Below are 27,403 nucleotides of genomic sequence, written 5' to 3' on the forward strand. Positions count from 1 at the left end.
ATTAATCTCCAATGCTTTAATGGTCCTCTATTACAACAGATATAATGTGCAAGCTTCTAATTACACCATTCAAGTTCCACTAGGACGTAGTCTTGGGCTACCCCTCCAGACTCAGTTATTCTCTTGCCCCTAACCAAATGCCCTATTTGAGGTTTATCAAATTGTGGTCCACAACTTTACCCTATGAGATTTGGCTTGATGTCCCCTGTCAGTGAAGCCTTGTCCGACTCCCCAAGTAGCATTGGATGCCAGTTTTTGGTGTTCATTTGGCACCCAGTGGTCATCCCCTTCACAGCACTTATTTTAGTGCATAACAATTATCTGTCTTTTTGTCAATTTTCTCCATTAAAGCTGGGAACTCTTTCAGAGCAGGGATCCTTGTTTCTTCTGTGTGTTTGCCAGATCCTAGCTGTGATCCAGAGTGTGATAGTATGAGGAAGTTAGATAAAATTGTGCCTTGCTTAACATTTGGTAGCTGTAGGCTGAAAACAACAGCCGTAGTGTGCTGGAACCAGATCACACCAGCTTGTGAGAACCAATTGTGCTTATTCCTTCCCAGCTCTACATGCAATGGCATCAATTTGGTGGCTTGAAATTGTCAATGGTAGCTGCAAATGCCATGAAAATTGATAAAATAGTAAAATAGTAAAAATCACATGTTTTTCTTCTAGAGATCTGGTTATTTTCCTTTGTCATTATACCAGGTGGAAGACATTGTACATCCAAATCATCCAAATATATCATGAATTCAAGCAAATGAGATAGCTCAGATACATTAGGATTTGAAAAACCAAAATAACTCTTTTGTCATTTAAAATATAACGCTTTCCCAGTCACAGCTTAATGACTGGTTTGAGAAAGATTTGTAGTTTTCATCAGTAGTGATTGCCTAAGTAGCTGAGTAATTGATGATTCTATGTATAGTAACTGTGACAATTTTGTTAATTTGATCATTTTAATAACTATATCAGGTTAATTGTGCAGAAATTCCATAAATATTAGTGTATATTTTGGTGAGTGGTGCTAGTTAGGAAAAATGGGAAAGTACATGTATGTAGTCCTAATTAAAAACAGTCCGTCTGTACCCAACCAGATGTTTCAGGCCAATAAACATACTAAATAGGAGTTCTTATAAATCTCAAAGTATTCTTTTCTCCAGCTATGCTGCTATGAAAGTACCAGATGGAAACTAATCTGATCAGGACTTTTGGTGCAAATGGTTCTCTCTCTACCATTTCCATGGCATGTAAATAGACTCAGAAAAGGATTCAGATAAATTACATTATTTCCAACTATGAAATATATAACAAATCTAGGGAATTTTAACAGCTGAATATTTGTGATGATGTAGTTCGGTAGTTCCCAAACGTCACTTGTGCTGGCCTGCCTAGATGCATTAGAATTACCTGGGGGAACTAGTTAATACATTCCTGTAACCCATAAAAAGAGGGTCTATGGTAAGCTCTCAGAATCTCTAACTTTAACAAGTTCCCCAGATAATTCTAGTCTTGATTAAAGGCAGTAATATTTTTTTTCTCTAAGTCCACTCTTGCAAGCATTTGTTTGAGTTTAGTTTGCAAGTTTGTCTTTTATTTTAAAACATATGCTTTCACGTCTGAATAATGACCATGAAGAGAAGCCAGAATTCATCAGTTACATCAACAAATGGCCAAGAAAGGTTTTCAATATAGAATGCAAATTATTGTGCTTACATGTGAAAAATGAGTGAGTAAATGGAAGCAATTATCTCAATAGTTTAGCTTCACTTCCCCTTGAAATATTCTCTCTAATGACCTGTCCATATAACTGAATGGCATGTGCTTTGATCATTGACTTTTCCAGATAATTTTGTCAATTCTTCTTTTTGAATAATCTTAAATTGAAAACAAAATCAGAGCAATGGGCTTTCTGTGACTTTTCCTCTATGGAAATGTTTGTTTATTATCTTATGATAGAACCACTCTATGATTTAAAAGCCAGTTGCAAACTGGAATTTATTGGTACAGTGGCAACTTAGTGTCTCAAAAATATGTCTGTGGCTACTTAAACAGAAATGAATTTGCTTTGTTAATACATATATATACATATATAGATGTGTATATAATTGTATGTATATATACAGTTGCATATGTACCTTAGTTTTTTCTGAGGAAAGATTTTACTTATCTTAATTGAGTTTGCCTTTTCATTCACCTCAAGGAGTACTGTAGACTTTAAAAGCAGCAGATGGACTGCACAAGAGCTATGAGTCAATCGTGTGCTTTTCTTTAGAAGTTATTCTCTTGGAACATACCCACTTATAACAGAAACATAGGGTGGTTTATTTAGCACTTATGAGTACATAACCATTCTCTTTTGTATTTAGTTATACATTTTCTTTGACAGGAAACCCAGAGGTTTCTATGTCCCATAATCATAGATTTTTTTATGCTACCTTGTTGTTGAATGCCTCCAAATGTCATTATAATCACCTGTAATTTTCATCATAATTCATAACACATTTTAGAAATTTATAGCATTTAGAATCATTAGTAGTACCCTTTCTTCTGAAACTAAAAATATTAATACTTAAAATCTTGGGTAATGATATTTAAATATAGGAATTACTTTGACTGTAGGATTTTATTTTTTTTGGATTTGTGTCTGTATCATTGACTTTATCACCTTGGTTCTAATGTCTTGTCCAGAGTCACTCATTTAATTACTTTTTTAAAACATTCATAACACAACATGGTTATAACTGTGTAGCTGCTGGCCTTACTAGAATTATAATGAAGATCAGTTATAGTATTTGATCCAGCCTTCCTTTCTAAGTGTTACCATTAATTCAAATTAAAATGCTATGTTAATGAGCTTTCTCCTATACAGGGAAATGAAGACATCTTTTATTGATAGTGGAGGTGATTGGGTGTGATAAGAGTGGGTACATTACCTTTATTTTCACAAAAACTCAAGTCAAAGATTAAAATAAACAAAATATTACAAATACTTTGGAACTGAAAATAAGACATATGAATTAGACACTAGCCATATTAATAAATATACTATGGTAGAGGGGAAAGAGCCTTGTTGGAAAAGTGAAGAGCCTTGAGTTCTGATTTAGGTTCAGCTACTATCAAGCTGTGTGACCTTGGAAAATAATTTCTTTGGGCACAAGTTTTCTTGGTCATGATATAAGGATATTGAATTGGATGGTCCCTATAGTATTATGGAACTCTAATAATTTGGATGGGAGAAGTAAAATCACTTAAAATTAGTAAGCTATAATGGTTGTAAGTCATTTCAACATGCTAGTTTCAGGCCACAGAGGGTGGGAAATATGAGAGCAAATATTTTCAAAGATTTTATTCAAGAATAAGTTGGAAATAGTTGTTATGTGTGGCACTATTGAGTTATCAATATTCTAGAATTACAGTTAACAAGACCATTAGAATAAGAGCAACCATATCTACAAAGAAGATCCATAAAAGCAGAAATAATGGAAAAATACATTCAAGTAGATTATAGACAAAAATAGCATTGTGACCCAATTTGGATTCAGTTTACAAAAATAATTATATAATAATCTATAGGTTTATCATCCATGCTGTAGCAAAAGGGAAGATTTACTTTTATGGTCACGTAGTATTCCACTGTATAAATGTACCACAGCATTTTTTAAAAAAATTTTCACTCAAGAACATTTCTTTATTGCTTTTAGAGAGACAAACAGTCATTGATCAGTTGCCTTCTCATACATGGGAGACTGAGGATTGAACCCATAACCCAGGCATGTGCCTTCACTGGAATTGAACCTGTGACCTTTTGGTCTTTGGGATGATGTTCCAACCCACTGAGCCACATCAGTCAGAGCAACCACAGCATTTTTATCCACTCATCTGCTGATGGGTGCTTGGGCTGTTTCCAAATGTTGGCTATTATAAATAATGCTGCAATGAACATAGGGGTGCATATATTATTTTCAAATTAGTGTTTTGGGTTTCTTTGGACATATTCCCAGAAGTGAGATTGCTGGGACAAAAAGAAGTTACATTTTTAATTTTTTGAGGAAACTTCATACTCTTTTCCACAGTGGCTGCACCAATCTGAATTTCTGCAAACAGTGCAAGATGGTTTCCCTTTCTCCACATCCTCCCCAGTATTTGTTGTTTGTTGATTTATTGATGATGGATATTCTGATACTTGTGAGGTGATATCCCATTGTTGTTTTAATTTGTATTTCTCTGATGATTAGTGACATTGAACATTTTTTCATATGTCTGTTTGTCATCTGTAAGTGAAATAAGCCAATGAGAGAAAGACAAATACTATATGATCTCACTTATATGTGCAATCTAATGAACAAAATAAACTCATGAACATAATAGAAACAGAGACATGGGCACATGAAACAGATTGACAGCTGTCAGAGGGAAGGAGCAGAGGAGGATTGGATGAAAAATGGTGAAGGGATTAACCAAAGAACATGTGAAGTCTGTCCAGAAAAGGTCCAGTCACTGTTAATATAATAAGAACGGTTTGTACACCATCCATGTAACCTGGCAGCCAAGGAGAGTGGACTGGAATGCATATGTCTGAACAATGATGACTTCACTGTACTAGTCAGTGGGGGTGGTAGATGCCATTGAGTGAGCATGTGTACTGTGTGGCTATCACTTTCAAAATGAGCAAGTAGGGCGATGAATGTGCTTCAAATTTTGTGTTATGCTTGAACATTCCTCCGTAGAAACTATTTGGATGATTCAGAAGGCTTTTGGGGACAATACAATGAGTGCATTGTATGGCACAAATGCTTCAAAGATGGCTGAGAATCTGTTGAAAGTGATCCACATTCTGGAAGGCCTGCAACAAGTAGGACACCTGAGAATGTTGAACATGTATGGGCTGCAGTGAACAAAGATCGGGAACTGATCGTGTGAGAACTAAAAACTGATGTGGGGATTCTAAACACTACTGTCTGAGATTTTGACACAGGATTTTGGCATGAAATGTGTCATGGCAAAATTCATTCCACAGCTTCTGCTACCAGAGTAGGAGGGACATCCTTCTGCAGTTGCTAATGATGCTGGGAGAACTGTGTGAGGTCCCAGGGTTCCTACTTTGAAGAGGACTGAGGAACCATTGTCCTATGTGTAATATTTATTGTATCTTCTTCAATAAACATTTCTTTTTCATAGTGCCTGGCTGGATACTTTCTGGACAGGCCCATTTTTTTAATATACATACACTAATGTGAATATTCAGGAGACACATAATTGGGGTCAGTAAATGATGTTTCTTTGAAAGCATCAACCATAAGCAAACCAGAATTCGGTGACAAAGAAGAGAGAAAGGAGAGTATGGCTGCACTACTGCAGAACGACACTGAATATGTCATTTGAAAGGAACACTAAGGATAGTCATTAAAACCACAAAGAGAACCATACATTATGTTTGTTGGATTTGAGTATCTTGCTTCACCTACAGTTGGAGTGGACAGTTTCATGTGATCTCATATTCAACTCACGCTGGCAGCGTCCCACCATTTGTTCATTTATTCATAAACATTTACTAAGAGTTTACTCTGTGACAGGTTCTGTGCAAGGTGCTAACAATATCGTGGGGTTCAGGGAAGAAGAAAAACAAATAAAACGTCCCTTTCTCTGGAGTGCAGTAAGTATGAGAGCAGGGATCAGAAGGGGGCTGAGAGGCTCTCAGAGTTGAACTTGCTCTCCTTGTTCTTAGAAAAATATCTGGACTAAAACTTCAATGGAAAATAGAAGTCCCCGTTTATAACTTCCCATCCACTCTCCTGATTATAAAGTCTTGTCTATGAGGCCTTCTATCCACAATATTTTTGTTTGCCTTTCTGCAAAACAGAACAAAAAACATTCCTAGGCTCTTTTTTATACCTCTCTAGTTATGGCCCATTCTTCCTATTCTATTTCATAGCCAGACTTCTTTAATGAGTTGACTATATTCATTGTTTATGCCTCATGATTCCCTACTTACTGTTCAACTCACTTCATTCTTGCTTCTGTCTACACCACTGTATTGAAAGAAATCAGTGTTACTAAAGTCTTCCATGATGCTAAAGCCAGTGGATATTGTCCAGCCCCTATTTTTCTGGACTTCTCAGTAGCAATCTTCACAGTCAGTTGTTTCCTTCTCCTCAAAACAGTGCCTTACCTTGATTCCTGTGACAACATACCTAGATTTCCTCCTGGTTCTCTGGTTACTTCTCCTCAGTCTAATTTGTGGGCTCTTATTCTCCTATATGTTCCTTCATACAAGCCTTTAGGTTCTGTTGTCACTTGGCTCACAGGCTTCATACACTAATAATGGGCTCAACTACCATTTGGATGATGATTATTCCCAAATCTATTACTATTTCAAATTTCTCTTCCCATTTCCAGACCTCTATTGTCTTTCTATCTACTGGACATAAAGCTTTGAATATTATACAAGTACTTCAAAGTGAACATGTCAAAATCTGAATTTATTGTGTGTGCATTCACACCTTAATCTATCATTCCACCTGTGTTTTCCATCTCAGCAAATGGCAGAGGAATAGGTACTTATGAAAAGTAGAAAACTGATATATGGTAAGTTCTTGAACTCTATACCTTCCTTTTCCTTTTTCAAAGTGGTCACTACATTCCATGAATTCAGATTTCTGGGTATCTTTTGAAATCTGTCCTATCTTTGCCATCCCAATGGACAATCCATTATATAAGTCCATCATCATCTATCACAAAAATTCTAAATTAATATACCTAAATGCCATGCCTGCATCTCATCAGATTTCATTTATCTATAAATTCATCTTCCTAACTAGACTGAGTGCTCTTATATGGCACAAATGATCTTCTCTATATTTAAACTTTAGAACCTGGCATAGTAGGTACTCAGACCATGTTAGTTAAGTTGAATGTATGTATAGATGAATGAATTAATGGATGAAGCTCACTTTGTATTTTTCTCAAATTATTATATATAGTTATATACAGTTTCACCATGTTGTTAGCAACCTGCAAGCAGGGGAAATATTTCAGAATTTTTATATTTAACAAACAGAATGAACTCAATAATTTATTGAGCACTGATGAATAATCTGAGCATTCAAATCATTTTTTAAAAGATTGTATTTATTTAATTTTAGAGAGAGGGGAAGGGAAGGAGAAAGAAAGAAAGATCAATGTGTGGTTGCCTCTTATGTGCCCCCTGCTGGGGACCAGGTCCACAACCCAGGCATATGCCATGACTGGAAATTGAACCAGCGACCCTTTGGTTCGCAGACTGGCACTCAATCCACCAAGTCACACCAGCCAGGGCTCAAAACATCTTTTTAAAGTGAAATACATTACCCCTTTAAAAAAAACTGTGTGTTGGTTCAAATAAATATATATTTTAAGAAACCAAATACATTTGGCTCTTTTGATGGTATGGTATCAGCCATTTGAATAAAAAGTGACTATTCAGTTCTATCAAACAAAGTTTTTTGTTGGTTTTATTTTGTTTTAACAAATATCTTAATTTGATCAAATCTTGACCAGCTATGTTGGCACTGTCTGGAGAGAGCAAAATAAAATTTTGCTAGATTTCTACTTCCTTAAAAATTTTTTGTAATACTTCTAAGGTTTTTGCCTTGGATGTAATCAGTGCATTATAAAGAATTTTTCAATAAAATCACTCAAATCTTAGTTATTGAATCTTATGATGATTTAAAAAATTGTGAGTTAACTGCCCATTTGTGATTTCTATACAGAAAAGATTTGGCAAACCTATTCATCATCTTAATGAAAAATTTTGAAGGATAGTAAACTGCTTAAAGAAATAAATGTTTCCAAAGACATTAGCAAAATTAAGTTGAATACAAGCAATGAATTGGTTACAAATTTACTTATCTGTTAATTAAAATAAAACTTGTCAAACATTCTATTGGACTATGCTTTAATGATTATCATTTAAATTAGTTTAGACCAATAAAATTTATATAAATAAAATGAATTCTAACTACATTTCACCAATGCAGACTGGCCATCTCTCTAATGACCCTCACTTGACAACGCTTTACTGTGTCTGAAGAAGCAATGATGTGTTCTTTTTTGGTTTTGTGCACTACAAGTTTTTATCTTCAAAACACTTGGGCAACAGTGGGTTTACAATTGTGAGAATATTTATTCATTAATATATTACTTTCCATATGAACAACTGTAAATCTACTTTTGCCCCACTCTGTATATAGATGTGTGTACATTTGCTTTGAAATTTTCAGACATTTCTACTTATCTGTTTCCTGTTTACTATACTTTGTTTTTGCCAGAGGGACATATCTTTGATAATTAGTCTGTTTATTTATGGGACCATTTTTATTAGTGAGTAGTAATTGATTTACATGAAAGTTTTCATTTCTTTAGATAGATCACTTGCAAATCTCTCTCTCTCTCTCTGTCTCTCTCTGTGTCTCTGTGTCTCTTTCTCTCTCTTTCCCTCCCTCCCTCCCCGAGTTAGAGAAATTAGACCAAACATGTGTCCTGGACATTTAGAGTTTTGGTTATTCTAAAGTGTCGTGACACTCTGTCCCTTTAGAGGACTGTATAATTATACTTCTACTAGGTCCAGTCCTGTCTGTATTTACACATGGATTCACATGAAAATCATTAGTGGAGGTCAACAATATGGGGTTGTTTTGAACATTGCCTCCAAGTCACATCAGCATAGTCTGTGTATGGTAGAGGAGTTTCTGCTAGTATTTGCTATTCGATTTGACCTTGGGAGATTGCTTGCACATTGACATGGTATTTATTTAAGTGTTAGAGTTATGTTTTTCTGACCAAAAGTTCAAGGAACCAAGTGCAATGGCATGATGTGTCACTATGCAGCTGGTGTCAGTATAATCACAATGACACATTCCACAAAGCTATCAAGTTGGAATTCCTGACTCTGTGGCTAAGGGTGCTAACAATGAAGAGTCTATGGATTTTAAGGGAGTTCAGTTCCATAAATTAATCAACACAATACAACTTGACAGAAGATAAGCATGGAAAGGCTAGAACTCTGTTTCGTTACTGCTTGGCTTAGCTTCTTTGTAGTTTGTGCTCAGATAAGCATATCAAGAAAAGGTTTACTCTCCAAAGAAAAACAATCTTGTGTGGACTCTGGCAAAAAACAAGCGAGAAGTAAAATGAATTACATTCTAGGTCACATAAACATACAGTAAGTCACATAAATTAGAAATTGATATACTTGAGAGGCAATGAGGAAGCTATAATAAAATCACTTTGGAGATGTCAAGACAGTGAGGATAAGAAAGGGGATGAATTACATAATGAAATTTCTGATTACACTTTAATCAGTGTGCTGCAGAATTTTTAGCTACTGTACAGTTAGTTATGAAGTCATAGGCTATGTGGTCTAAATTGTCATCATTTAGGTACAAAAGTGGTCTACCAAGTAATAAACTGAAATCCACCAATATAACTGCAGTTTAAAATTCACTTTGGTTAGAGAGGCTAAAAAGCAGTTATCAAAATGCATGCTGGGTTAGGAAGGACAAAATTATGAAGTAAAATTCAGTAACAAGTGTGCATTTGTAGAAAGTTTGTAGAACATCAACTGATTCAGTAATTGTATCTCTCTTTAAAGTATAAACTTCGAAGATACAAGGATATAAATACATCCCCAAGACCATTCTGAAATGATAACTCGGTAAAGGGGGGAAAGATGTGGCATGATAATCACTGGACCTTACTTGCCTCGTGCAACATTTTCTCCATGGTTCATCTTTGCTGTTTGCTGAAAAACTGATATGCTGAAAATCTTCCAAAAGCATTTGCAGATGCTTTTGTGTTGCAAGTATTTCTTTTACCCAGATATCAAAGTTTCTAAAATGATAGCATAAACACTGTATTATTTTAATTCATCTTTTAATAAATATCTGTAGTACAAGTAACAAGAAACTAATTTAATATGAAATCATACCAAGGTGTATTCGAATCTTGGCGTTTGACATTGGGCAAGTTTAATCTCCCTGAAATTTGTTTGCTCAGCGATAGAATGGAGGTAATAACACCTACATCGACAGGTTAGTGTAGGAATTACGTGAGACAATCCATGTAAAGGGTAAAGCAGTTTCTGGCATTCCTCACCTTCCTTATACTGTTTTTTTCTTTAATTTTGTTAAAGAAAATTTTAAAAGATTTTGTTTATGTATTTTTAGACAGAGAGGAAACGTGGGAGAAAGGGAAACATCAATGTGTGGTTGCCTCTCATGCGCCCCCTACTGGGGACTTGGCCTGCAACCCAGGCACGTGCCCTGACTGGGAATCGAACCAGTGACCCTTTGATTTTCAGGTCGGCACTCAATCCACTAAGCCACACGAGCCAGAGCGCTTATACTATTTCATTTTAATAGAGGAAGTACCTGAAAGGAATTCTATGCTTACATGTGCCTCTATCTACTTAGACATATTTCATTCATACAGTGACTGTCTGTGAGATGAAGTTCATTGCCTCTAACATAGCACATGTGGCCTTCAACAGCAGTTTGTCAATTTCATTAACAGGGTTTCAAGCCTATGACTTACTGGCTGTGTTACAGGTAGAAGGTAATTACTCTTGCTTAGCTTCAGTCTCCTCATTTGCAGTGTCAGGATAATAACAGCCCCTCCATTATTGGACTGTTAGGAGGATTAAATGAAATTCTGTGGGTAAAGCACTTAATTCACTTTCTTGCACATAGTTAGCACTCATTCTGTAGCACGTATTTAGTGGTTACTATCAGTACTAATTTTATTACAGGATATTTATCATGTGTAGTACTCTGATAGGTGGGTGTATAAAAGCATTTAGAGAATCCATTCAATGTTTTTGTTGGTCACGTACATCTGCACTGGACACTGTTCTGGGCACTGGGAATTTGTCGGAAGGCTAAAAAGACAAAATTACTGCCTTGGGAAAGCTTGAATTGAGCAACTGAAGAACATCTTCACTGTGCATCACTTCAGTAGGGGAGCCCTAAAAACAGTTAACAATTAAAATGCAGTGCAGTGAGTACAATGAGAAGCCAGAGCACGGGGAGGAGGGAAACAAGGGGAAGGGGGGCTTAACCCATTTTTGTAAGAAGAAAATGAGGGAGTTTCCTGGTGGTAGTAATATCTATGCTGATCCTTGTAGGACTTATTTACTGATTTAACAAGTTTGTACATAATGCCTGCTATGTGCCAGGAGAATTGTTCTAAGTGCTTTACAAATGAATTATTTGTCTTAATTTAATTCATTTACTTCTTCTAATAACTCTATGAGATGGGGAAAGTGAAGCCCATATGGATTAAATAACTTGTCCAAACTCATAAAACTAGAAAGCAGTTCGGTAGTTCATGCTCTTAACTACAGTGTGCTAGGCTGCTCCTTTCTCTGGCTTTGTCTTATCAGGTGTGTTGGGGTGAACTGGGGTGCAAAGGGATAAAGTAGGTGAGGAACAGTCAGTAGTCCATGAAAGGCTTTGAGAAATTTGACTTCATTGGAGCAATGGAAAGGAACCAGAAGGAATATCAGGAAAGAAAATGGAGAGCCAGCAGGGGGAATTTGAAATTTCTGATAGTCTCTATCCAGTTGGCACTCAGTTAGTGCTGTATGACTATACAATATGATGCATTGTTATGATGGAAGTGTATTTTACAGGTTCTAACATATAGATCAAAGCATAATTATGTTCTATTAAGGATATGCATTTCATGTCTAGTCCTGGAATAGAAATACTTTGATGCCATCTTATGAGTGTCATAGTTAATTTATTTCCATTTTTAATCATGACTATCTGTACTGAAGTTATCTGTTTTGTAAGTAACCATGCATGATGTTTTTCTTAGGAGTGCCTCACGTTCTAAGATAAAGTGGGATTCCAAATGGGTAATCCAAGTGATTAAAATAGAGCTACATGTCCAGGAAAACCCCTCAATTCTAGTTTTCCACTTTCCCACAAGCCATTTTATGTTTCCCCAGTGCATACAAACAGCCTAGAGTAGGTTCTCACTGAATATTCATTTGATGACTGGAATTTCTTCTTTGTGAAGGCACTGGAGAAGCACATTTAGAGCAATCAATAATGTCTAAAAATAAAACTTATAACTAATGGTCTATCAATAGATTCTTTTTTTAAAAAAAATTTTATTGTTATTCAATTACAGTTCAAGCAAGCTACTTTTGTTATAAATGGAAAAAATGATCATGGAAAAATAATCAAATTTGCCTTAAGATGTATAAAATAAAATAAGTCCATTTATATGTGAAATCATATTTGTCTTTCCCTTTCTGACTTATTTCACTTAGTATAATAGCATCTAGACTCATCTATATTTTTGCAAACAGTAAGATTTCATCTTTTGGTGTGGCCAAGTGATATTCCATTGTGTATACATACCACATCTTTATCCAATCATCTATGGATGGGAAATTTTTAATAGGGAAAATGATATATTAAAAATGAAAATAAAAAATAAAATCTATTTTCTCCCCTCCTCAAAGTGCTAATTCTAATACCAGAATAACTGCTAAAGTTTTTCTATATCTGTCCAGAAATAATGTATAGAGATAGAAGGGTGAGCTTTTATGTATTTATATATGGGAAACAGTACCATATAATACATAGTGTTCTGTAACTTTTCTTTTTCACTTTACAATATATATTAGGCATCTTTCTTATATATTTTACTGGACATTAGAAATAGCTACATAGTAATGTATTGCATATATACCATGATGTACATAACCAACATGATGTTTAAATTTTTGTCAATTCCCCTTCCCACATGGATGCTTCATACATAGTTCTATAATATAGTTGACCACATATGCAAATTTATCTGTATAATAAATCCCTAAAGTACAAATAGCTATTAAAAGTTATCTATAATACACTTATAACTTTAATAATGCCAATTCGTCCTTCAACATACTTTCCCCTAATTTGCAATTCTATCAACAGTGTATGAGTGCTTGTTTCCCCTCAATCTTTGCAACTCTGTCCTCTCAAACCAGTATTATCTTGTCCAATCTGATACTTTTAAAGTAGTACTTTATCACTTTATTTTGTATTGATTAAATGATTTGTGAATACAAGCATTTTTAAATAAATTAACCTCTTTTTATATAACCTGTTTCACCCACCATCCTTTTTTTATTATTTTTATCAGCTTGAGTTCCTCTTTATAATTTATTCATTTATATGAACTATTTCAATGTTAAGAAAATTGGAGTCTTATCTGTCCTGGATATTATAAAGTTTTTTTCAAGTGTGTCATTTTTCTTTAGACTGTAATAACATCTTTGTCATAGAGAAATTTTTAAGACTTATATAATCAAATTACTACTGTTTTCTCTTTTAGTTATGGATTTCTTTCATGTTAGAAAGGTTTTCAGTTCAAGCGTGGACAGAAATTTTCCCATGTTTTCATCTAGTTTGTTTATGCATTTTTTCCATTTAAATATTTGATCTATCTGCTATACATTTCCAGGTAAGGAGGGAAATAAGAAACAAGATTTACAATTACATACAAAAGCAGGTAGCCAGTGGCTATAATATCATTTCTTTCCAGCTTTATTGAGATATAATTGACATATAACATTGCATAAGTTTAAGGTGAACAAAGATTTGATGCACATATATATTGTGAAATGATTGCCAAAATCAGGTTAATTACATTCTGCATCTCACATAATTACCCCCCCCCCCTTTTTTTTTTTGGTTGTTGTGGTAAGAACACTTGAGATCTCTTTAACAACTTTCAAGTATACAATACAGTACAGTTAACTATAGTCACCATATTATACATAATATTCCCAGAATTTGGTCCTCTCATAACCAGAAGCGTGTGCCTTTTGACCAACATCTCCCTACTTCCTTCACCCCTAGCCCCTGAAAACTGCCAATCTACTCTCTGTTCCTATGCATTCAGCTTATTAAAATATTCCACATATAAGTGAGACCATGCAGTATTTGTTTTTCTGTGTCTGGCTTATTTCGCTTACCATATTGTCCTCCTGGTTCATCCATGTTGAAGTAAATGGCAGGATGTCCCTCTTCTTAAGGCAGAATCATATTCCAATCTATACACAGGGTCCGGCAGAAGTAAGGCCTGCTTGGGTGTGTTGGTAGGGTAATAACGTGTAAAATAACGTGTACTGTTGCTTTTTACAATGTCATAGTATATTGTATCCAAGTTCTCCTTCTTTGCTCTTCTTTTTCAGAGGATTCCTTGCTGTTCTTATATTTATTTATCCAGATGAACTTCAGAATAATTTTGTCAAATTCTATCTAAAATCATATTAATATTTTGATTAGAATTGCCCATAATGCATTGATTAATATAAGTAGAAGTAATATATTTTGAATATTGAATCACTACTCAACAACCTGATTTTTCTCTCCAATTCTTTAAAGGTACTTTTAAGTACCTCAGTAAATGTTTAAAGTTTGAGTTCATATAACTGCTATGCATTATTTATGATATTGATGCCTAGATATTTTAAATTTTTTAATAAAAATATATAAGATGTACAACATCATATTTGATATACATAGTGAAATGATTACTACAGTCAAGTTAATAACATATCGCCTCCTCACCCAATTACCATTTTTGTGTGTGGTAATAACACCCAAAATCTACTCTCTGAAAATATTTAGTATTCAAGAGTATTATTAAAGAAGAAACAGAAAATCTTAACAGGCTGATTACACCTAATGAAATCAAAGCAGTAATTTTAAAACTCCCAGCAAACAAGTCCTGGACTGGATGGCTTCGCAGATAAATTTTATCAAACATTCAAAGAAGGTGTTTATCATAACACCTTTCCTTCTCAAACTATTCCAAAAAATTCAAGGAGTGAAGAGTTCCCGAGCTCATTTTATAAAGCTAATTATCCTAACTCCAAAACCAGATAAAGACACTACAAACAAAGAAAATTATAGGCCAATAATCATGATGAGCACAGATGCAAAAATTCTCAACAGAATATCAGCATACTGAATTTAGCAATACATCAAAAAGATCATACACGATGATTAAGTGGGACTTAGTCCTGGGATGCAAGTTTGGTACAACATCCACAAATTAATTAATGTGATACACAGCATAAATAAAATAAAGAATAAAAAGCACATGATCATATCAGTAGATGCAGAGTAAGCATTTGACAAAATCCAGCACTGATTTATGGTGCAAGGTCTCAGCAAAGTGGGAATAAAAATTACATATCTCAATGTAATAAAGGTCATATATGACAAACGGACAGCCAACATCACACTCAAAGGGCAAAAACTAAAAGTGTTTCCTTTAAAATGAAAACAAGACAGGGATATCTGCTTTCACCACTCTTATTCAACATAGAACTGGAAGTACTAGCCACAGTAATCAAACAATGAGAAAAATATATAAAAGGCATCTAAACTGGAAAGGAAGGAGTAAAATTGTCATGATTTACAAATGACATAATACTGTAGATAAAGAACCCTAAAGTTTCAACAAAAAAACTACTAGAACTGATGAATGAATTCAGTAAAGTAACAGGGTATAAAATTAATATTCAGAAATTGATTGCATTTTTATACACCAATAATGAACAATCAGAAAGATAAACAAAGAAAATAACCCCATTTATGCTCTGGCTGGTGTGGTTCAGTGGATTGACTGCTGGCCTACAAAGCAATGGGTTTCTGGTTCAATTCCCAGTCGGAGCACATGCCTGTTTTGTGGGCCAGGTCCCCAGTAGGGGGAATGCAAGAGGCAACCACACATTGATGTTTCTCTCCCTCTCTTTCTCCCTCCCTTCCCCTCTGAAAATAAATAAAAAAATATTTTTTAAAAAGAAAATAATCCCTTTTACAATTGCATTTAAAAATACCTATAACCAAAGAAGTAAAAGAACTGTGGTCCTAAAATTACAAGATCCTGAAGAAAGTAATTGAAGAAGATACAAATAAGTGAAAGCATATACCATGTTCATGGATAGGAACAATTAACATAATTAAAATGCCCATACTACCCAAAACAATCTATAGATGCAGTGCAATTCTCATCAAAATACCAAAAGGCATACTTCATAAAAGAAGAACGAATAATCCAAAAATTTATATGGAAGCACAAAAGATGCCTGAATAACCTCAGCAATCTTGAGAAAGAATAACAAATTTGGGGGTATCACATTACCTGATATCAAACTATATTTCAAAGTCATAGGAATCAAAACAGCATGGTATTGGTATAAAAAAACATATAGATCAATACAATAGAATAGAGATCCCAGAAATAAATCCACATCTATATGTTCAGTTAATATTTGACAAAGAAGGCAAGAACATACAATGGGGTAAAGATAGTCTCTTCAATATGTGGTGGTCTGAAATGTGGACAAATACATGCAAAGAAAATGAAACTAGATCACCTTCTTACACCATAAACAAGAATAAACTCAAAATGAATTAAAGACTTAAATGTAAGCCTTAAAACCATGAAACTCCTAGAAGAAAACATAGGCAGTAAAATATCTGACATTTTTCTTAGCAATTTTTTGGATACATTTCCTCAGGCAAAAGAAGCAGAAGAAAAATAAACAACTGGGACTACTTCAAACTAAAAACTTGTGTATAGCAAATGAAACTATCAACAAAATAAAAAGAGAACCTACTGAATGGGAGAAGATGTTTGCCAATATAAAGAGTTAATATACAAAACTTACAAAGAATTTACACAACTCAATACACCCCCCCCAACACACACAAACAATTCAATTAAATATGGGCAGAGGGCCCTGGCTGGTGTGGCTCATTGGATTGAGCACTAGCCTATGAACCAAAGGGTTGCTGTTTTGATTCCCAGTCAGGGCACCTGCCTGGGTTGTGGACCAGGTCCCTGGTAGGGGGCACATGAGAGGCAAATACACATGGATGTTTCTCTCCCTCTTTTTCTCCCTCTCTTCCCCTCTCTAAAAATAAGTAAATAAAGTATTTTTTGAAAAAAAAAGGACAGAGGTTTTGAATAGATACTTCTCCAAAGAGGATATACAGATGGCCAATAGACATGAAAAGATGATCAACATCACTAATCACCAGAGAAATGCAAATTAAAACCACAATGAGATATCACTTTACACATGTCAGAATGGCATTCATCAATAAATCCACAAATGACAAATGTTGATGATAATGTGGAGAAAAGGGAAAACTTTTACACTGTTGATGAGAAAGCAGATTTGTGCAGCCACTATGGAATACATTATGGAGTTTCCTCAAAAAATTAAAAATGGAATTATCCTATGATCCAGCAATTTCACTTCTGAGGATTTATTCTAAGAAACCCAAAACACTAACTAAAAAGAATATATGCACCCTATGTTCACTGCAGCGTTATTTGCAATAGCTAAGATATGGAAGCAACCCACATGCCCATCATTAGATGAGTGGATAAAAAAAGCAGTGGTACATTTATACGATGGAATATTACCATTTGCAACAGAATGGATGGCCCTGGAGGGTATTATGATCTTAAAAAGTAATCCATCAGAGAAAGACAAATAACACATGATTTCACTTTTATATAGAATCTAAAGAACAAAACAAATAAACAAAATTGAAACAGACTCAGACAGAGAGAGACTGGTTGCCAAAGGCAAGGGGCTTTGGGCGACTGGGATAAAGATGTGAAGAAATTAAATACAAATTGGTGGGTACAAAATAGTCACGGGGAGGTAAAGTACAGCATAAACAATATAATCAATACTATTCTAATAACTATGTATGGTGCCAAGTGGGTAATAGAAATATTGAGTAGAGCATTTTATAAAGTATATGATTGTCTAACTATGCTGTACAACTTAAATTAATACAAAATAATATTGGAAGTAAACTTGAATTGAAAAAATAGAGTATTATTTACTATAATCATCATGCAGAGATCTCCAGACTTATTCAACCTACATAAGTCTAACTTTGTATCTTTTAACTAATATTTTTCTGATTTCCCCCACATCCCCACCCCTGGTAACCACCGTTCCACTCTCTGCTTGTATGGGTTTGACGTTTTAAGATTCCACATATAAGTGAGATCATGCCTCGTTTTTTCCTTTCTATGTTTGGCTTATTTTACTTCACATGATATCCTGCAGATTAATTCATATTGCTGGCAATGGCAGGAGTTTTCTTTTTTAAGGCTAAATAAGATGCCTAGATGTTTTAATTCATATAGCTATTGATGGTTGAGATTTTTCTTTGTTTTTTATACAGGAAAGATACTGATTTTGTAATCAGATACCTCACTGAATTCTTCTATTGTTTCTAATATGATTTCAATTTATCCTCTTGGCTCTTCCAGATGGATAATCATATTATTTGAAAATTTTCATTTCTCTCATTTGTCTAGTTGTATCACCTGTTACATTCAGGCATGTGTGTTAACATGGCAGTCTAGCTTTGCCTTATTCACCATCAGGCAGTTGTTTTCTCATTTTATTCACTTTAGTATTGATTTGTTCCTTTGGAGGGATTGTTTTTACTATTTGGAAGGTTATAAAATTCTAGGTTTAATTATTTTCTAGTTTTTTATGCATCTGCTTAACATTCTAAATTTAACTAGTATGCTTAAACTACTAATTGACTTAAAAATAGTTTCTCTTGGTTTCTCTCGTTGGATAAGGAAGACATTCATGTATTTAAACTTCCTCCCACTCTCCTCATCCCTCAAACCTTCACAGTTTTGTCACCTCTATTATAATGTTTACATTGTCTGCATTTATAACATTTATTTTCTCTGCTATAATTATAATTCCTACCATTTTTTGTTTTAAATTTCAAGTAATGGAATCAATACTTGATCTCAGCCCTTTCATGTTGTGGCATCTCCATTTTTCAGTTCTTTGTTTTACTTTATTGTTTGAGTTGATTGGATATTTGTGTTAAGTACATTTTTGGAAAAGAGGCTCAAGAGTGCTATTGTCCTGACAGAAATTCCATATATATTGTGGGTTGAGATTGTGACCATTTCTTAGTTTCATTAAAGAAGGAGTTTTCTCCTCTGCCTCTTATTCCTTTTTACTATTTTGTGGAGGATTTTATTGAAGGAAGTCGAGAACAAATGTTATTAATCTGTCATCCTCTATCAAGAGTCTCCTGAAATACTGCTTTTTATTGAACTACTTATTCCGTAAAGTGGTAAATTCAAGAATTTTGAAGTCCTAGATGTGTCACTTTTCCTAGCCCTGGCATTTGGGGATATTACTTAATCTCTCTGAACCTCAATTTCCTTATTTGTAATATGAGGATTATAAAAGAGTGACTATATTTGCAGTTTTTCTAGAAAGGTCCTCTACTATGCCTTTCATGTGAGCTTATTTATTAATAGCTGCCCTTTTACTTCCCTAAGTGTTCTTGTATGGAAAATAAATGGAATAAACATTCTAATTATCATACTACCTCATAGGCACTATGTTGCTGTGAGAATTAAATGAAACACCATTTCCTGTTTAGCATAGCACTTGTCACATCATTTATTCACTAAATGTTATTCTTTCTATATTGTAAGAATTGTATCCCCTAGCCAGACTCTATGTGAAAATAAATGTACAATGTCCCTCCAGGACGAGCACTCTCAAGTCTGGCTGCTGAGCTGTGGAAATGTCATAACTCTTGTCACCTTGGAGAGTCCTCATCATGGTGTGCTCTGAGAACCCACCTCTGTGGCTGCTTCAGGTTCTTTTCTTTTTTAGAAAATTTTATTGTTGTTCAAGTACAGTTGTCTGCTTCCCCCCCCCACTATTCCCCCTACACCCCAGCCATCCCCATTTCCTTCCCTTGATTCAGGTTCTTAAGGTCACACTAGCTGTGGTATCTATGCAGAAGGAATCCATAGAAATTCTCTTTAATAACCATCAGGGTCTCTTTATATATCTGAATGCTTGGTGGAAAACACTGATTATGCAAATTCTGCTTTTGTACAGAAGTGGAAAGTGTAGTTTGATTTCAGAATCTGAGTACAAAAGATTTCAAGAAGGTTCAATGAGGGCTTGAAGTAGAAATGTATGGACATTTGCCTTTCTCTAGGTAAACAGTGAAGTGTAAGTCATCCAAACAATAAGAAACTATTTGAAACTATCACTTTATTTGTGAACATATGACTGAGAAGGGGTTAGAAGTGGTAGAAGATGGTCAAGCATCAAGGGTCTCACTTCTATTTATTATGCTCATTTATCTATATAAACCTCCTGATGGAAATGCAAATTATTTACCCTGAGAACTGTCCTGACTTTACAATTGTTAAATTATTTGCATATTCTTTTGTATATGTTAGAATAAGGGAAGGATTGAGTTATATGCTACACTTGCCTCTAGGCAGAATATTTCTCATTAACTAGTAGATACAAAGAAAACTGAATGGGCAAGCCAGAAATAGACAAAAGACTTCTCTGTTGATTCTCATGTCTAGATTTTCAAGATGTATAACCTTATTTATTTTAAAGATATCCAAATAGCCCTTGCTGGTGTTGCTCAGATGGTTGGAGCATTGTCCTGTAACTGAAAGATGGCAGGTTCAATCACTAATCATAGCACGTACCTAGGTTGCGGGTTTGATCCTCGATTTGGGCATGTAGAGGTAATAACTGATCCATACTTCTCTCTCACATCAATGTCTCTCTCTCCCTTCATCTCTCTCTATAAAAGCAATGGAAAAATGTCCTTGGGTAAGAATTTGAAAAAAAAATATCTAAATAACATCATCAGAATTCCATGTAGGTGTATATATTTATGTATATGTAATGAAAATGAATATGAAATAATTTGCATACTAGTGCTTATTGCATAACTGCTTTCTGGCTTGCTCATACTTACCATTCTGCATATGTTTATCTCTGCTTCACTTATTTCATGAATACCTAAATAAAATTACAATGCTTACAAAATGGAGGAAATAGTGAAAAAACTTTTTCCTTCAACTATCTCTTTTTCCCCAGTTAAAATAGACTGTCTCTAAAGAGCTCATGTTTGGTTCCATTTAATAAAATGCCAATGTTGTTCATAAATATTAAAATTTTCAAAATACCCTTTTAGATGATGATTCCATTATAAAAAGAATCTATGTAGAGTTATTTTAGTGAGTTTTCTTGGATTATTTTAAATAGAGCTATGTATTGAGATCAATGTTATATGATATTCTGTAGATATATTGACTATGGAAAGAAAGCAAAATATATAACTATGTCATCCATTGCTTAAGTAACAGGCTAATTTTAACATATTTTAAAGCATAGTAATTAAAATTAGTGTGACATTGAATTGAGAATGAACAACAAAATAAAAAAAAAGGATTCCTAAAATAAACCAGTGTGTGTGGGTGTGTATATATATGTGTGTATATATGTATATATGAATTTAGTATTTAATGAAAGAATCCTTAAAAGCCAATTTGGCACAATACAGCATTTATTAAATTATGATGGGAATATTGGCCATTTTCAGGAGAAAATACTTTTAAACCTCATAGCATAGCATGAACAAAAATAAATCTCCATAAAACTGCCAGTAGTTTTCAAAAAAAAAATTCTCAGTACATTGTATTAACAAAATTGAAAAACTAATATCATAAAATGTGGTAGAAAATAGAGGTTAAAATGACACTGGTCCCAAGAGGGGAAATAAGTTTTTAATTATCTAAGCAATCAAAGAAATTGCAAATGAAAAGTTTAATGTATTACATAAAAATTTTATAACCTATTTTATTTTTAAAAAAGGTAAAAGAAAAACTGAAAATAAATCATTAAGATAAAATTAAAGGCAGGTAAGTAATTCTAATATATAAAGAGTACTTAAAAGTCAATAATAAAAATATTCATATAGCAACAGAAAAATAGAAAAGAGACATTAATGCATGAAATATAGTCAATAACCCCGTAAAAATTCATATTTAAATACATATATATATATATATATCAAGGGAATATAAGACAATGTATCATGGATATACATAGAAATTACAAATTGATATACATTTTTCTGCAAAGAATTGTGACAATATTTATCAAGGACATTAGAAGCAGTCATAGCCTTTAGTTCAGCAAATTGTCATTTAGGAATGGAAAGAAAATAAATATGGCAATAATTTATGTACAAGATAAATAATTATCATTGATAGAATGATAATTCTAACAGAAAAAAGTAATAAACCACCAATTTTCTTGAACAACAGAATGACAAATTAAGTTATTGTCCATTCACATGAGGTATTGAACAAACATTAAAAATTATATTTTTCAAGAATGTTTAGGAACACAAGAAGTTCTGTGGCGGACAATCTCTAAGGTACCCTCCCCATGATCTCTTCCTTCTGGTGTTAACACCTTTGTATTATTCCTTCCACTTGAGTGTAGGTAGAACCTATGGTTTTCATCTAACCGATAAAACACAGGTGATAGAATATCACTTCTGTGATATTGTTACATAGTTTATAGCTTCAATTTTGCTAGGAGACACTCTGTCCCTTTCTGGATTTGAAGAAGCAAGCTGGCATATTTTGAGATTTCCCTCTGGAGAGAACCATGTGGGAAGGAAGTGAAGGGAGTCTACAGCAGATGACCAATGAGAAATTTTGGCCCTAAGTCTAGGAGCCTGCAAGAAAGTGAATGCTACCAACCACCACTTGAGCTTGAAGGTAGATTCTTTCCACTGGCCAACATCTTGACTACAACTTTGTGAGACCCTGAAACAGAAGATCCAGTTAATCTATGACCAACTCCTGACCCATGGAAACTGTGATAATAAGTATGTGTTATTATTTGTGGTGATATTGTTATTTGGCAATAGATAAATAATACACTATCAAAATGTTCAATATGAAAAAGCATGATAAAGAGTTGTATACATTATATACGTGTAATTCAGCCTTGCTGTATGGCAGCCCCAAAACTTAATGGCTTACCCAAAAACCCCACATATTTTTAAGTTGCATTGCACATTGGTGATTGCAGGGCAGCTATGGCTACTGTGACTCTGCTCAGTTTTCTGCTTGACCCACTTTCATGCATTATCTGATCCTGGGACCATGACTGAAAGCAGTACCTGTGTTAGGCATTATTAATCTTGTGCCAAAGAGGAAGAGCATGGGCCATGAGCTGAATCTGAACCATACAATCTTTTTTTTTTCAAAATTTAATCCTTATTGTATTTTTTTCCATTACTATTTAGTCCCCTTATACCCTTCTCCCCCCAGCAACCATCACACTGTTGTCCATGTCCCTGAGTCCATTTTCCTTTTTGCTCAGTCCCTCCATCTCCTAACCTCCCCGCTCCCATGAGCTGTCATCTGCTCTCCATCTATGAGTCTGTCCCCATTTTCCTTGTTAGTTTAGTTTGTTCATTAGATTCCATACATGAGTGAAGTCAAATGGTATCTGTATGGTTCTGGCTGGGCAAACAGATACCATTTGACTTAGCATCATGTTCTCCAGGTCCATCCATACTGTTGCAAAGGGGAAATTTTTCTTCTTTTCTATGGCTGAGTAGTATTCCATTGCGGAAATGTCCCATAGTTGTTTTATCCACTCATCTACTGATGGACACTTGGGCTGTTTCCATATCTTGGCAATTGTAAATAATGCTGCAGAGAACACAGGGGTGTGTATGTTCTTTCAAATTAGTGTTTCAAATTAGTGCTTTACATATATTCCCAGAAATGGGATCACTGGGTCGAAAGGCAGTTCCATTTTTAATTTTCTGATGTATTTCCATACTGCTTTCCACAGTGACTGTACCATTCTGCATTCCCACCAACAGTACAGTAGGGTTCCCATTTCTCCGCATCCTTACTAGCATTTGTTTGTTGATTAATTGATGATAGCCATTCTGACAAGTGTGAGATGATATCGCAGTGTGGTTTTAGCCATACGATCTTATTCAAAGCTTCTGTTTAGATGTGGCTTATATTGTTATATCAGTTTGTTATGGTTGTAGTAGCCAAGGCCCCATTTCCTGCCTGTCAGCTGAGTGAAGTCCACCCAGATCATCTCCATATTTTAAAGTCAATTTTTTTAAAGTATATTTTATTGATTAGGCCATTTCAGTTGTCCCATTTTTTTCTCCCCTTTATCCACTTCCTCCTTGCACTGCCCTCTCACCCTCCAGCATCGCGCCCCCCCTCCCCCACAGTTCATGTCTATGGGTCGTACATATAAGTTCTTTGGCTTCTCCATTTCCTATACTGTTCTTGACCGCCCCCTGTCTATTTTGTGCCTACCATTTATGCTTTTTTTCCCCTGTAACTTCTCCTCCCACTCTCTCCCTGCCCCTCCCCAATGATAACCCTCCATGTGATCTCCATTTCTGTGATTCTGTTTCTGTTCTAGTTGTTTGCTTAGTTTTTGTTTTTGTTTTTTTAGGGTGAGTTGTTCATAGTTGTGACTTTGTTGTCTTTTTACTGTTAATAGTTTTTGATTTTCTATTTCTTAGGTAAGTCCCTTTAACATTTCATATAATAAGGGCTTGGTGATGATGAACTTCTTTAAATTGACCTCATCTGGGAAGCACTTTATCTTCCCTTCCATTCTAAATGGTAACTTTGCTAGATAGTGTCATCTTGGATGTAGGTCCTTGCCTTTCATGACTTCGAATACTTCTTTCCAGCCCCTTCTTGGTTGTAAGGTTTCTTTTGAGAAATCAACTGATAGCCTTATGGGAACACCTAAGGTTTGTAGATAACTCTGTCCTTCTTGCTGCTTTTAAGATTCTCTCCTACTCTTTAATCTTGGGTAATTTAATTATGTTGTGCCTTGGTGTGTTCCTCCTTGGGTCCAACTTCTTTGGGACTGTCTGAGATCCCTTGACTTCCTGGAAGTCTATTTCCTTTGCCAGATTGGGTAAGTTTTCCTTCATCATTTGTTCAAATAAGTTCAGTATCTTGGTGGTGTTCTTCTCCTTCTGGCACACCCATTATTTGGACATTGGAGTGCTTAAAATTGTCCCAGAGGTTCCTAAGTCTCTCCTCATTTTTTTGCATTCTTGTTTCTTCATTCTGTTCTGGTTGAATGCTTATTTCTTCCTTTTGTTCCAAATCATTGATTTGAGTCTCAGTTTCCTTCCCTTCACTGTTAGTTCCTTGTAAATTTTGCTTCATTTCACTTTGTGTAGCCTTCATTTCTTCCTTCATTTTTGACTGAGCTCAGTCAAGTCTTTGAGCATCCTGATTACTAGTGTCTTGAATTCTGCATATGATAGGTTGTCCTTTTCCTTGTTGCTTAGCTGTTTTTCTGGAGTTTTATTCTGTTTTTTTTTTTTTTTTTTTTATTTGGGCCATATTTTGTAGTCTCAGAATGCCTGTTACATTTTGAGGGGCAGAGCCTTAGGTATTTACCTAGGCAGGGTAACCCTCTTTGCTTCATTGTGGCGCTATCTGTGGAGGAGGGGTCAGAGAGGGCATAATACTGCTTGCTCCGCTTTCGTCCCACTTTCCATTACTTCCCACAAGCAATTTGTGCCCTTTCAGGTGCTGATTCGCAAGTGGGTGGGTTTGTGTACACTCTACGGCCCCGTGGGTCTCTCCAAGTAACTCTTCGGTGAGGCTGGGAGTTTCTCTCACTGCCACAACCCCCACAGATTCTTTTATAGCCTGTGGTTTTCATTCTTTAGTTTCCCACTCTGAACCCTGGGTTTTGGGGTCTTTCACACTCCCACGTTTTTCCCCTGGTTTGTCTGCATGCAAATGTGGTATTGCCCACGTGGTCCACCAGCTGCCACCTTGCTTTGAGTCCTGTCCACCTGGCTGCCTGGCTGCCCATCTCCACCCCTCCTACTGTCTGGATGAACGTTTCACTCCTTGGTTGTTGTACTTCCATGCAAATGCTTTTCTGGCAGTTCTGGTTGTCCTTTGTTTTTAAATTGGTTGTTATTCTTCTTTTGGTTGTGCGAGGAAATGAAGTGTTTCTGCCTACACCTCCATCTTGGCCGGAACTCCTCCATATTTTAAGGATAATTTACTAGGGACTTTAATTAGATGTACAAAATCCTTTCACAGCAGTATCTAGATTAGCGCCTTGAAATCAGATCAAGCCAAGCCATTTTCAAATCATGATTCATTCACTTACCTTTGTGGGCTTTGGACAGCTTACTTAGCATGTGGGTATAATAGTAGCTAATTCATTTTGCTGTTTTGAAGACTAAATGGGATTAAGCTTGTAATGTCCCTAGCAAAGCTTCTGACATGGCTCTCCAAAATTGGAAGCTTGGGTATTGACTTCATTGTAAATTTTGCATCAGATAAATCCATGATATTGGTCATGCAAGTAAGGGAACTCAACAGGATCGATCTCTTTCTCTGGAAATATACACTTTGTATGATTTTGGCACCTAGATTGTCACCTGTTTATCAAGATATCATAATTTAAAATTATTATTAAAAGTGCAGGTTTTCATCTGTATTGCATCAGTGTGTTTTTTACTCTTGGCAAGGAGGTTGGATACAAAAGTATATGAGATGTTTCCTTACCCAAGCTATGAGTTTTTCGTCACAGAGCCTTGCACTAGGTGCCAAGACAAGCATGACACACGAGGTCCAAAATCAACCACATCTTTTTCATAAAGGATTACTAATCACTGTCATTTTATTTCCAAGGCCAGTCCTTCAGTTGTTTTCTAAATGAATTTTTCTTGGAATGTGATCAACAATCAGTGAAGGAAGGACATTGAAATGCCAAATAAATGCCTCTGATACATGGTTTTGTGACCATCTAACAGAAAGCTTAGAATACAGTCTAAAATGTCTGCTTCACTTATTATTCATAATAACTTTTATTTCACCAAAATGAAATATTATCACCACAAGGTAAAAACATTAAAATATATGTGGAAGGGTCCTTAGAGACATTCAAATTCAATTCTATCATTTCTTAAATGGGAAAATTGAATTGTGGAGAGCAGAAGGGATGTGTTCAGTGTCCCACATCTAATTATTTTCTTGTTATTTTTTAAAGATTGTATTTATTAATTTTTAGAGAGAAGGAAAGGAGGAAGAAAGAGAGAGAGAAAAACATCAGTATGTGAGAGAAACTTCAACTGGTTACCATTCCCACCCGTCCCAACCAGGGACTGAACCCACAACCCAGGCATGTGTCCTGACAGAGAATCAAATCAGCGACCTTTTGCTTTGTGGGATGATGCTCAACCAGCTGAGCGTCTCTGGTCGTCAGGGCATGAGTTATGTTTAGAGCGGCGAGATAAATAGAAACTTTCTGACATTCAAAAAGGTAACTACCGGATCATTATTTCCCTTAATGAGACATTTACCTACTTAAGGACACTTCTTCCTCAAAGTAGTTTATCGCCAGCTAGTTTGGGCACATGATCAAACTCAGGAAGTTCAATTGCAATGACTTTATTTTCTACTCTGAT

General features: G+C 35.1%; 1 long non-coding RNA gene across 1 annotated transcript in view; it reads right to left on the minus strand.

The window, feature by feature from the left end:
• Positions 1–20,529: 20,529 nt before the first annotated feature.
• LOC128780013 (uncharacterized) overlaps positions 20,530–27,403 on the minus strand; it is a 73,706-nt gene continuing 66,832 nt past the window's right edge. Inside the window, exon 3 of the long non-coding RNA XR_008426013.1 lies at positions 20,530–20,683. This is a non-coding gene — a long non-coding RNA (uncharacterized lncRNA). The remainder of the gene's footprint in view (positions 20,684–27,403) is intronic.

This window comes from Desmodus rotundus, chromosome X (assembly GCF_022682495.2).
Source record: "Desmodus rotundus isolate HL8 chromosome X, HLdesRot8A.1, whole genome shotgun sequence".
NCBI classification, from domain to species: domain Eukaryota; kingdom Metazoa; phylum Chordata; class Mammalia; order Chiroptera; family Phyllostomidae; genus Desmodus; species Desmodus rotundus.